Here is a 12563-nt window from a genome sequence, read left to right on the forward strand (position 1 = left end):
TAAGAAAACTTGTCGCGCCCTTGAGAAAGCCTGGCGCAAGGACCACACCGCTGACAACATGACCGCCTTCAAGAACGCTACCTGCGAACACCACCACCTGATCCGCGCTGCCAAAAGGAACTTTTTCACTGACAGACTGGACAAAAACAGCCACAACAGCAGAGAACTCTTCAGCATCGTCAAGGAGTTCTCCAACCCCAGCGCCAACGCCAACGCCGTCACGCCCTCACAGGATTTGTGCGAATCCCTCGCCACTTTCTTCCATCGCAAGATCAGCGACCTCCACGACAGCTTCGGACACCAGACCCAACCAAACACCACTGAACCCGCATCCCCGGCCATCACCCTCAACAACTGGACCCACATCAACACGGAAGAAACCAAATCCATCATGAACTCTATCCACTTCGGCGCCCCTTCGGACCCCTGCCCGCACTTCATCTTTAACAAAGCCGACGACATCATCGCCCCGCACCTCCAGACCGTCATCAACTCTTCTTTTTCTTCTGCTACCTTCCCTGAATGCTGGAAACACGCCGAAGTCAACGCTCTACTAAAGAAACCTACGGCTGACCCGAGCGACATGAAAAATGCCCCATCTCTCTTCTGCCTTTCCCAGCCAAAGTAATAGAGAAGACCGTCAACAAACAGCTGACCACCTTCCTGGAAGACAACAACCTGCTCAACCCCTCACAAACCGGATTCCAAACCAACCACAGCACTGAAACCGCCCTCATCTCAGTCACAGACGACATCCGAACCCTGATGGACAACGGTGAAACAGTCGCCCTCATTCTTCTCGACCTCTCGGCTGACTTTGACACCGTCTGTCACCGCACCCTAATCACCCGCCTCCGCTCCACCGGGATCCAAGGCCAGGCCCTGGACTGGATCGCCTCCTTCCTCGCAAACCGTTCCCAAAGAGTTTACCTCCCTCCGTTTCGCTCAGAACCCACCGAGATCATCTGCGGCGTACCTCAAGGATCATCGCTCAGCCCGACACTCTTCAATGTCTACATGAGCCCCCTCGCCAACATCGTACGCAAGCACGACATCATCATCACCTCCTACGCCGACGACACCCAACTTATACTCTCCCTCACCAAGGACCCCGCCAGCGCCAAGACCAACCTACAAGAGGGTATGAAGGACGTCGCAGATTGGATGAGGCTCAGCCGCCTAAAGCTGAACTCTGAAAAAACGGAAGTCCTCATCCTCGGCAACACCCCGTCCGCCTGGGACGACTCCTGGTGGCCCACGGCCCTCGGCACCGCACCGACCCCCACAGACCACGCCCGCAACCTCGGCTTCATCTTGGACCCTCTTCTCACCATGACCAAGCAAGTCAACGCCGTGTCCTCAGCCTGCTTCCTCACCCTCCGCATGCTCAGCAAGATCTTCCGCTGGATCCCTGCCGACACCAGAAAAACCGTGACCCACGCCCTTATCACGAGCCGCCTGGACTACGGCAACACCCTCTACGCCGGGACCACAGCCAAACTCCAAAATCGCCTGCAACGCATTCAAAACGCCTCGGCCCGCCTCATCCTCGACGTACCCCGCAGCAGCCACATCTCCGCACACCTGAGACACCTGCATTGGCTCCCAGTCAGCAAAAGGATCACCTTCCGACTTCTCACCCACGCACACAAAGCCCTCCACGACAAGGGACCGGAATACCTCAACAGACGCCTCAGCTTCTACGTCCCCACCCGCCTCCTCCGCTCCTCTGGCCTCGCACTCGCTGCTGTCCCTCGCATCCGCCGCTCCACGGCGGGTGGGAGATCTTTCTCCTTCCTGGCGGCCAAGACCTGGAACTCCCTCCCCACCAGCCTCAGGACCACCCAGGACCACTCCGCTTTCCGGAGACTCCTAAAGACCTGGCTGTTCGAGCAGCGATAACCCCCCCTTTTCCCCTAGCGCCTTGAGACCCACACGGGTGAGTAGCGCACTTTATAAATGTTAATGATTTGATTTGATTTGAGTAGGGTTTATTAGATGCTTTTTACTATTTTTCTCTATTGTAAGCCACATTTTCACATACATGGTTAGTAAGGTGCATCACATGCTTTTTAACCTTAATTTCTATTGTTTTTATTTTGTAGAAAACCCTCTACAATCACCATGTCAAAGGGCTATGTTTCACATTTGTCTACTGCCTTGATTAGCTATATTTTGATATTGTCACTAATGCCTTAGCTATCCAAAGCACAGTAGCATTCTCCACTCTAACCAAGATATTTATCTTTGATTCTCGAGCACGTGATACTGTAATTGAAGGAATAGCCACCAATATTGCACTTTATCAAAAGGGACACGTGTATACTTTACAAAAAAATATCACTTTCCATCAAAAGAAAAATAAACACTTATTTAACCTCTTCGCTGACAGGCCTTTTCCCCCTTAGGTGCCAGGCCTTTTTTTGGCTATTTAGGGCTGTTCGCACTTAGGCCCATATTTATACTTTTTGATGCACACCAGCACCGGCGCTGGTTTGCGTCAAAAAGTTTACCGCCGGCTAACGCCATTCCTACGCGCTTTGGGGGCGCCTTGTTTAAGGAATGATGTTAGACTGGGAGCTGGGGGCTGGGGGCTGGGGACTGGCCTGAGTCAAAAAAAATAACTCAAACCAGGCAGCGCCGGAGTAGGAGAAAATGGGGGTTGTGCGTCAAAAAAAGGGGCAAGTCAGGTTTGAGGCAAAAATCATGCCTCAAACTGGACTTACGCCATTGTTTGACACACAACCCCCATTGAAATGACTCCTGTCTTAGCAAAGATAGGAGTCATGCCCCCTTGCCCAATGGTCATGCCCAGGGGACTTCTGTCCCCTGGGCATGGCCATTGGGCACAGTGGCATGTATGGGGGCCCAAATTAGGCCCCCCATGCCACTTAAAAAAAAAAATACTTACCTCAACTTACCTTACTTACCTGGGATGGGTTCCCTCATCCATGGATGTCCTCCAGGGGTGGCGAGAGTGGCAGAGGGTGTCCCTGGGGGCAGGGAAGGGCACCTCTGGACTCCTTCCATGGTCAGAGACCATGGAAATGAGCCCACAGGTCCCTTAACGCCTGCCCTGATGCAGGCGTTAACAAGCGGCGCACATCAGACTGTGCGTCGTTTTTTAAGGCCCGCCCTCTCCCGTGCGTCAAAATGACTCAGGAGTATAAATAAGGCGCACAGGCCTTAGAGTCATTTTTTGGGCAGGAACACCTACCTTGCATGTCATTAACGCAAGGCAGTTTCCCGCATCCAAAAAATTACTCACACAGAGGAATTTTGATGTCCGCGGGCTCGGGCGTCAAAGTTTAAATATGGTGCACAGTTTGCACCGAATGTGCGTCAAAACTTTTGACGTACATTCGGCGCAAACAGAGTATAAATATGCCCCTTAGACCCTCATAACTTTTTACCCACATAACCTACCCACACCAAATTTGTGTCCTTTTTTTCCAACATCTTAGGGATTCTAGAGGTACCCAGAGTTTGTGGGTTCCCCTTAAGGAGACCAAGATATTAGCTAAAATACAGCAAAAATTTTGTTTTTAAAAAGAAAAACGGAGAAAAGGGCTGCAGAAGAAGGTTTGTGGTTTTTTACCTGAAAATGGCATCAACAAAGGGTTTGTGGTGCTAAAATCACCAGATTCCCAGCTTTCAGGAACAGGCAGACTTGAATCAGAAAATCCAATTTTTCAACACAATTTTGGCATTTTACTGGGACATACCCAATTTTTACGATTTTTTTGTGCTTTCAGCCTCCTTCCAGTTGGTGACAAAAATGGGTGTGAAACCGATGCTGGATCCCAGAAAGCTAAAAAAATTCTGAAAGGTAGACATAATTCTCAATTCAGCAAAGGGTAATTTGTGTAGATCCTACAAGGGTTTCCTACAGAAGATAACATCTGAAATAAAAAAATATTGAAATTGAGGTGAAAAAAACAGCCATTTTTCTCCCCGTTTTACTTTGTAACTTTTTCCTGCAATGTCAGATGTTTTAAAGCAATATACAGTTACGTCTTCTGCACTCTTCTGGTTGCGGGGATATATAGGGCTTGTAGGTTCATCACGAACCCTAGGTACCCAGAGCCAATAAATTAGCTGCACCTTGCAATGGGTTTTCATTCTATACCGGGTATACAGCAATTCATTTGCTGAAATATAAAGAGTGAAAAATAGGTATCTAGAAAACCTTTGTATTTCCAAAATGTGCAAGATAAGGTGTTGAAAAGCAGTGGTTATTTCCACATCTTTGAATTCTGGGGTGCCCATAATAGCATGTGAATTACAGGGCATAGACGTCTTTTTACACACTAACTTACATTTGGAAGGAGAAATGTAGAGAAAGACAAGGGCAATAACACTTATTTTGCTATTCTGTATTCCCCAAGTCTCCCGTTAAAAATGGTACCTCACTTGCATGGGTAGGCCTAATGATTGCGACAGGAAACGCAACATGGACACATCACATTTTTACATTGAAATCTGACATATTGTTTGCAAGGTGCCTAGCCGTAGATTGTGGCCTCTGGCTCAGCCGGCACCTAGGGAAGCCTACCAAACCTGCACAATTTCCTTTCACCCAGCGTTCCCCCAAGTCTCCCGATAAAAATGGTACCTCACTTGTGTGGGTAGGCCTTGTGCTCGCGACAGGAAATGCCTCAAAACACTATCTGGACACATCAAAATTATCAAATACAAAACTGCCTGTTTTTGCGGGGGCACCTGCGTTTTTGGTCCTGGGCTTAGCAGCCATCTAGGGAAACCTACCTAACCCAGACACTTCTGAAAACAAGACACCCGAGGGAGTCCAGGCAGGTGTGACTTGAGTGGACCCCCCAATGTTTTCTTACCCAGAATCCTCAGCAAACCTCCAATTTAGCTAATAAATAATTTCTGTGTGGGATCACTGCACCGGGACAAATTTCCTACCACCCAACATTCCCCTCAGTCTCCTGGTAAAAATGATACTTCACTTGTGTAGGTGGGCCAAGTGCCTGTGACAGGGAAGAGCCAAAAACGTCAAAATTGAGGGGGAACCAAAGCAGTTTGAAAACAGAAACGAAGTCTACAGTTTGAGACAGGGGATCCACATCCTTTTTCTAAAAGCTGTGTATAAAGGTGGGACCAAAGTCATCCCAAATTGTTCCAGTTTAAAGTCCTTGACAATGGAGTGGGATGTTCTGCAGGGTACTCAAAGGACTGATGTTACAACACACACATGACAAAAGGTACATTTGGAGGGATTGGAAAGGTAGAAGTGGGTATATTGGATGGGCATTAAAGATTACTGGGAGATGGGGATGACACTATAGCAGTTACGATGAACTGGAGCATACAAGTGGAGGCAAGAAGAGATCACATGGGATGGAATGAAAAGTACTCAAGACATTGTAGACAAGAGTCCCGGAGTGTAACAGAAGAGAGGGTGCATCTGAAGGAGATGTAAGAGAAGGTTCTATGATTCAATGTTGACAAAAGAATTGTGTGGTGAATTTCTGTAACTAACAATACATAGGCCAAATTGTTCTATTGATAAATCTTCACTCTTAAAGTCACACACACAAATAGCAAAACAGTACTATTCAACTCTCCACAGCAAAACATGAAAAACAAACCAGGCAACTTTTTATTTAGCAATACAGACATGCAGGTAACAGGCAGTTGTAGTACACTAAAAAATACCTTGCACGTATTTAGTCAACAGTCCTTTGTGATTGGAAATGTAAACATTGAACATTAATCAACTATGGTAATTTAGCAAAACATAAGAAAAAACAGTGACCGGGACATGCCCGGGAAGCGTAGTTACAGCTAAGAGACAAATTCCAACCACAAGGTCCACAATAGCAATCTCACAGAAGCATGGCCGTTTCCAACTGGAATGCTTTGCCGTGCCCTCCAACTGGCCTTTAGTGATACCAGCCATACCAAATCTCACCTTGTTTCTAGAAAAGGCATTGGGGTATGGACCCAGAAGGCAACTCCCATCTGCAGGTTAGCCATTCACCAAATTTGTAGCCTCAGGCAGCGGCAGAGAAACTTGGCTGGAGATTAGAAGAGTAGAGAACAAATTATCCAGTTGGCAGCTCAGGAGGTTGAGCCCTAAGCACACAACCAAAGGCTCAACCGGTACGAAGAACTGAGGTCCTCGGACACAGGGACAGGAAGGGAAGCCAAGGAACTGCAGGAAGTGACGCACCACAAAATGATGTACTCCCAGGTGACTGGTGGCTGTAAATTGAGCTACAGAACTTGCTACAGGGAGGAGTCCAGTCCGACTAAGGCTGCTCATGGAAAAGCCAACGTGCCAACTGAGACCCAATTAACCGAGTTCACAGTGGTGGAGTCACAAAGGAATTGTACAAAATAATTGTGGTCTAATGCCAGAGCAGCTGACTTTAGAACTGCAGAACAAGGTTTGAGGGCTGGTGTTGACTCAACATCCAGTGATTAGTGGCAAATCTTCTAATCGCCTTGTTATTAAGAAAAATGAATCTAAACTTGTGTAATGTAATTGGGTGCTCATGTAAAGATCTGTAATGTACTACCAAGAAAAACAAAAAAAAGAATTGCTAATGAGGGAACAGCAGGCAGCGGGAGGATGGAAAAAATAGTACCTCAATCACGTCAAGAGCAGCGGACGGGCACTGATTAGGTTCAATCAATCAGTGCTTGGTCCCTTCTCAGCGGATGGACCGGAAATGATGTCAGGCCTGAAGTGGACGAATTGCGAGGCTGTAAAGAGGATTCCCACGCAAGCTAACAAATGGTGAGTGATAGGTGGTCTCCAAGTCCTTTTCTAACTACACCATCTCACAAGCGATACGCATGTTGTCGCAGGCTGGACCCTAAAAAATCAGTGGAATATTCTTACCTGCTGCTTTTTTTTACTGTAGGCTGATATTGCAGCATTACTACAAAACCAGTTCCCAGTAACAAAACTGCTCCCTCATCGTCACAAAACTGGCCCCACACTTCTCCAACCTCCTGTGAAATGCCGGATGCCTGGTACGGCCAGTCCAGCATTGCTCGCATAGGCGAGACCTATTGGCTTTGCCCGTGCTTGTTTTCCCCCCACTGCAGTAGGTTTTTTTCCATAGGTTTTATTTATGACTGATGTGAGAAAACAGGGCTGATTGCAGAGACCTCCTGACTTTTTGACCCCATTTTTCGCATTTTTCTGGTGTTTTCGACTCTGATGGTGCCCTACGTACTGCTAACCAGTCCCAGGTCCTGTGCTGTGTATAAAATGAGTATGCAAATTAGGCTAATTATAATTGGATAAGTCAACCTAGTATATGGTAGGGCATGTAGGCTTAGGGATCCCAGTATAGCTCGTGCACTGCTGGAGTGCCCAGTGTCATTTTAAAGGCAGGCCTGCCTTGCTGGCTGCTTTCAAGTGAAAGTCACATTCAAATTCGACTTTGGAATTAAAAGTAGTTCCAAAAGTCTTAAACTACCTTACTTTTACCTATAGGTCACCTCTAAGGTGTGCCCATATGCCCCTGGGGCTGGGTGCCAGGTAACTATAAGCAGGGTCCTTATAAAGATGGTTTTATAAGCCCTGGTGAGGCAAAACCGACAAATTTGTTTTTCCCTCATTGTAGTGAATGGCCTCCATAGGCTAGAATGGGGAGCAATTATTTTACTTTATAAAGGCCCCTTAAGTATGCGATACCAAAAAGATTGGTATCAAATTAATTGTTATAATAAAGCCCACAAGTTGCAATTGTTGGATTTAATATAACTTGTTCAGGTAAAGAATTTTAAACTCTACCTAAAAAGTTGCCAACCTCAGCCCAGTAGTGCTCTGCTGTGATTGGCCAGCCTCTGGCAGCCTGGCCAGGCTGCCTTGATGAGGTGTGAAGTAGCTTGAGCTGAACGACACAAAGGAATGTGCCTGTGGTAGGAGATCTTCCCTCAGCAGATGGAGAAGCAGGAAGGGGGAGGGCTACCAAACTAGTCTTCAAAGGCAGGGTAGCACATTTGGAGCAACCCAGGACCTCCCTCACATCCTGCAAACCCAGACAATTAGGTGCCCCCTGATTAGATTAGGAGAGGGCAGGTGAAGAGTGTGTTTAAGATTTTTAGCCACACCAGTGGGTGAGCTCAATCAGATGTAACCTCCAAAAATCACTTTCAGCCTTGATGGATTTTTGAGGAATGTTGCTCCATCGGATTCATTTTTGCCACACTTCCCAGGAAGTGGTCATCAAAGGGGGGAAGGACCCTGCACCTGATTGGAGAACCAGGACCCCCCTGTTTTTCACAGAGGAGCAAGGATAAAACTGGCAGACCTGCACCCACACCTCAGATCCCTACCAGATTCCAACAAGGAAGAACTACGGATTAAGAAGGACTGCCGTGCTGGACCCCTGACCCTGCACCTGGACACTGCACTCTGCAGGACTGCACCAGATGCACACTTGGGCTTCACCACAAGAAGGACTTTGCCTGGCATCAATTGGTTCAAGGAAGTACTCCCTGTTTGCTACAGGTGAGAAATTGCTAACCAGAGTCCCCTGCACCAACTCATGAAGAAACTGACCAGCTGACAGGTGCATTCTAGGAGTTGTAGTCTGCACCCTCAAGGAGCATCTCAGAGCTTCTGGAACCTTGGTGTGAGCTGTGGACCTCAAAGGAACCTTAAAAGAACATCTGGAAGAAGATCCAGAAGTTTGGAGACGTTTGGAGAACTTTTGGAAAAAAAGGTCTATAAACGGACCGACCCGCAGCAGCAACTCTAGCCGGCTTGCCTCAACCGCGACCCAGCCTGACTTGCAGGTTCGTCCCGGTGAAGGAAATCTCCAAAAAAGTGACTAATTCCGAATGTGGGAAGTTGACCTGGACCTCCCGACTAAGTCCGAAGGTAAAAATCTCCACTGAGGGCACCCGCGACGCGCATCAGAGGAAGAGTTCCAGGAGGTCGGATTGGACTGCAACTTGGTCCCGCTGAAGAAAATCTTCACAAAAACAACTAAGTCCAAATGTAAACTTTTGGCCGAGGCCTCCTGCGAGCTGTAGCCGAGCAGGGCTCCATCGCAGTCAGCCTCAAACTTTGACTTTGCCCTGGTTGAGGTGCGACCAGATGATCATATTGGCGTTATTCATTTCTAAGTGCTAAAAAGCATTAATTCTTTAAAAAACCCTCTAAATTGACCTGGAGCAAAAGTATTTTTGATATTTCAAATTTTAAGTAAATTTTTAATTACTTCATTTTTTATTTTTCTAAATGGTTCAAATCAATTGGTGCCAAATCTTTTTTAAGTGACACAAAACTTAAGAGAGACCATGGAGCTTGATCTGGCCAGCGTACCCACACTACTGCAGCTGAGCTTGGGGTGTTGTGTAGGAACAGGTGATTTCCTGCTACTAACGACCTTAGGAAGGCTGTGATGGTCAAGTCCCTTGAAGCCTTGGTAGCGCAGAAAGAGACAGAGAAAGCTTCCGAGGTAGGAAGCAAGAGGGAAGATGTCCTCTCCGACCTCCAGGAGGAGGAGGATAATTGCCTCACTCTAATTTCAGCAACTAGGGCCCCATCCAGACCTAGTGGGAGGGGAAGGTCTGTGGCATCAGATCAGGAAGAAGCAGAACTGGACCTCAAGGAAAGGGAACTTGAGGCCCAGGTCGCCCTCTTTGCTTTGGCGGCAGAGAAGTTGGCCCTTGAGAAGGAGAAGTGGGCAAGAATTGAACAAAGAGATGGTTGCAGCAACAGAAAAGTTGAGGTGTGCGAGGGTGGGGGGTTTTGCCCCAGATTACCCAAGGGAGCTGTTCCTGCTTAAGTAGAGGGGGACGACATAGCCAAGTGGCTGCGGGCCTTTGAGAGGGTCCTCCAGGTGAGAAGGGCTAGGCCTAAATACTGAGGTTCACTTCTATGGGAGTTAGTCCCCAACTCTGGGAGGGATAGGCTTCTAACCTTAAGTGGGCGGAGGAATACAGATCCGTACCATAGTATGAAGAGGTGCTTAACCAAGAAGTTTGTTCTGACCCCAGACCAGTACAGGATGAAGATCAGGGACACCCAAAAGGTCAATACCCAGTCTTGGGTTGATTTTGTAGACACTTAAGGCACTTAAAGGCTGGATAGATGGTAACAAAGTAAATACTTATGAGGGGTCATACAATTGGATCATGAGAGCATATTTTGACCAATTGTATCCAAGAGAGGTTACACCAGCATCTAGTGGACTCTAAGCTGACCAACCCCAGAGAGCTGGGGGAGGCAGCTGATGAGTGGTTGAGAACCAGGGTGGTTGTCAAGTCCCAGGGGAGAGACTCCAAGAAGGGGGTCAGGTCCCCAAAAACCTAAGGACGGAGATGGTAAGCCCACTAGAGAGACTACCTCTGTATCCCAGAACCCTAAGAAGGAGGGGAGTAAATTCCACTCCCACTATGACAAGCAGAGGCATGGAGACCCAGGGTTGAAAAAGCTCTTTGACAGTAATGCTTGCTTTGACTGTCAGCAGACATGTCACTTTAAGGGAGATGCAGCCTGTCCAAAGAAGGTGTCTTCTGGGCTGTCCAGTGTAGCCATGGTGGAGGATTCCTCAAATTATGAGGTCCTCATAGCATTGGGCTGGGAGACAGGACCAGATGGTAAGCTGGTGATGCCTGAGGGTGGGATTAGGCACTCTCACCCCATTCAGGTGAATGAGATCCCTACCACTGGCCTGAGAGACACTCGTGCCGGTCATACTATACTGAGTGACAGGTTGGTAACCCCAGACATGTATGTCCCAGGAGAGACCAGGAAAGTCAGGATAGCCACAGGGGAGGTCACCTCCAAACCTGTAGCCATAGTGCCCCAAGAGAGGGAGGGTATCCTTGACTGGTTTAGGGTGGTAGTCAGTGCTGACCTCCCCCTAGATTGTATCCTGGGCAATGACCTCCTAGAGGTGAGTCTGGTCCCAGATCGAGGAGTCACTCAGGGCGCCCCCCTAACCCAAAGTCCTGGGGAGCTAGTCCTTACAGTTAGGAGACAGGGTCCCCAAGAAAAGGAAAGGAGAAAAGGAAGGGTAGGCCACTCTTAAGGAGAGTTCCAGGGAGCAAAAGGCCTTCTACCCCTATGGGGAGGAGCCCAGAGTTGGCACTGGTAAGGCCTCACCTGACCCCAAGGAAGTCCTAAGTAGTCAGGCAGCCATCCAGATGCAGGGTGTTGCCCCTACACTTACCAAAGGAAGAGTGGAAGGACGATGTGTGCCACAGGACATGGAAACCCCCCACTCTAGACAGCAAGAGAGGTGACAGGACCCCACAGTAGCCCCTAAAACAGCTCACCCACCTGTCAGTGGAGAGCTTAGGGTGTTGGTCTGGGTGCTGACAGCTGTCAGTAGCCTCTGATGGGTGCTGGCCTTCATGGCAGCACTGCATTTGGCCTGGGAGGCAGACCCCAGGGCCAAAAGCAAAGTAAGTCCCCTGAACCAGTTGGTCATGGTGGGGTTGCTCAAGTGTTGGGTGAACTCTTTGGGTAAGCCTGGTGTCACCACTTTTTGCTGGTATTCTCATGACTCTGATGGTGCCCTGGGTACTGCTAATCAGTCCCTGGGCCTGTGCTCTGTATACAATGAGTATGCAAATTAGGCTAATTATAATTGGCTAAGTCAACCTACCTATTAGTCCCTAGTATATGGTAGAGCATGTAGGTTTAGGGACCCCAGCTTAGGCAGTGCACCCAGAGGTGCACTGCTGACGTGCCCAGTGTCACTTTAAAGGCAGGCCTGCCTTGCTGGCTACCTTCAAGTTAAAGTTACATGCAAATTCGACTTTGGAATAAAAAGTAGTTCCAAAGTCTTAAACGACCTTATTTTTACACCTTAGGGGTGACTTACAACTGAAAATACAAGCCAGACCTGTTGGCTTTTTCCGATGCTTGTTGCTTTTGTCAGAGCTCGAGGGCAAGCCTCTAACCTATTTGCTTTGGAATTGTCTGTGTTCATAGTTGTAATTTACAAGGTTTTCAAAGTGAACCTTTGTTAGACACCCTCGGTACGCTCTTGTCTGTTACCTGAGAGGGTTTGGTGTAACAGGTGTCAAGCAGTGCCATTTCCTAGCCCTAGGATGGGAAGAGGTGAGATACAGGCATCAATTCACTGTAGGGACATGCAATCTGTCATGTCGCTCATACACGGAGGGGATTGACATTACAGGGGTGGAATGCTGTGAGTCACAGGGCATACCACCAGATAAAGGCCCTCATTACAACCCTGGTGGTCGGTGTTAAAGCGGCGGTAATACCGCCAACAGGCCGGCGGTAAAAAAAAGGGAATCACGACCATGGCGGAAACCACCAACAGATACAGCCACTTCAACACTCTGACCGCCATGGCGGTAGAAACAAACACCACAGCGGTAACCGCCAACAGACAGACGGAAAACAATGTACCGCCCACTGTATTACAAGGCACCAATCCGCCAGCTTTTCCAGGGCAGAACCAATGCCATCAAAAGCACAGCGGAACAGTATACAGAAGGGAAACCACTCACCTCTCGACACCCAACAAGGAACCAGGACGCCATGGAGCCCGAGTTACAGGTGCTACCAATGTTAGTTTACCTCCTCTTCT

This window comes from Pleurodeles waltl, chromosome 1_2 (assembly GCF_031143425.1).
Source record: "Pleurodeles waltl isolate 20211129_DDA chromosome 1_2, aPleWal1.hap1.20221129, whole genome shotgun sequence".
Lineage (NCBI taxonomy): Eukaryota > Metazoa > Chordata > Amphibia > Caudata > Salamandridae > Pleurodeles > Pleurodeles waltl.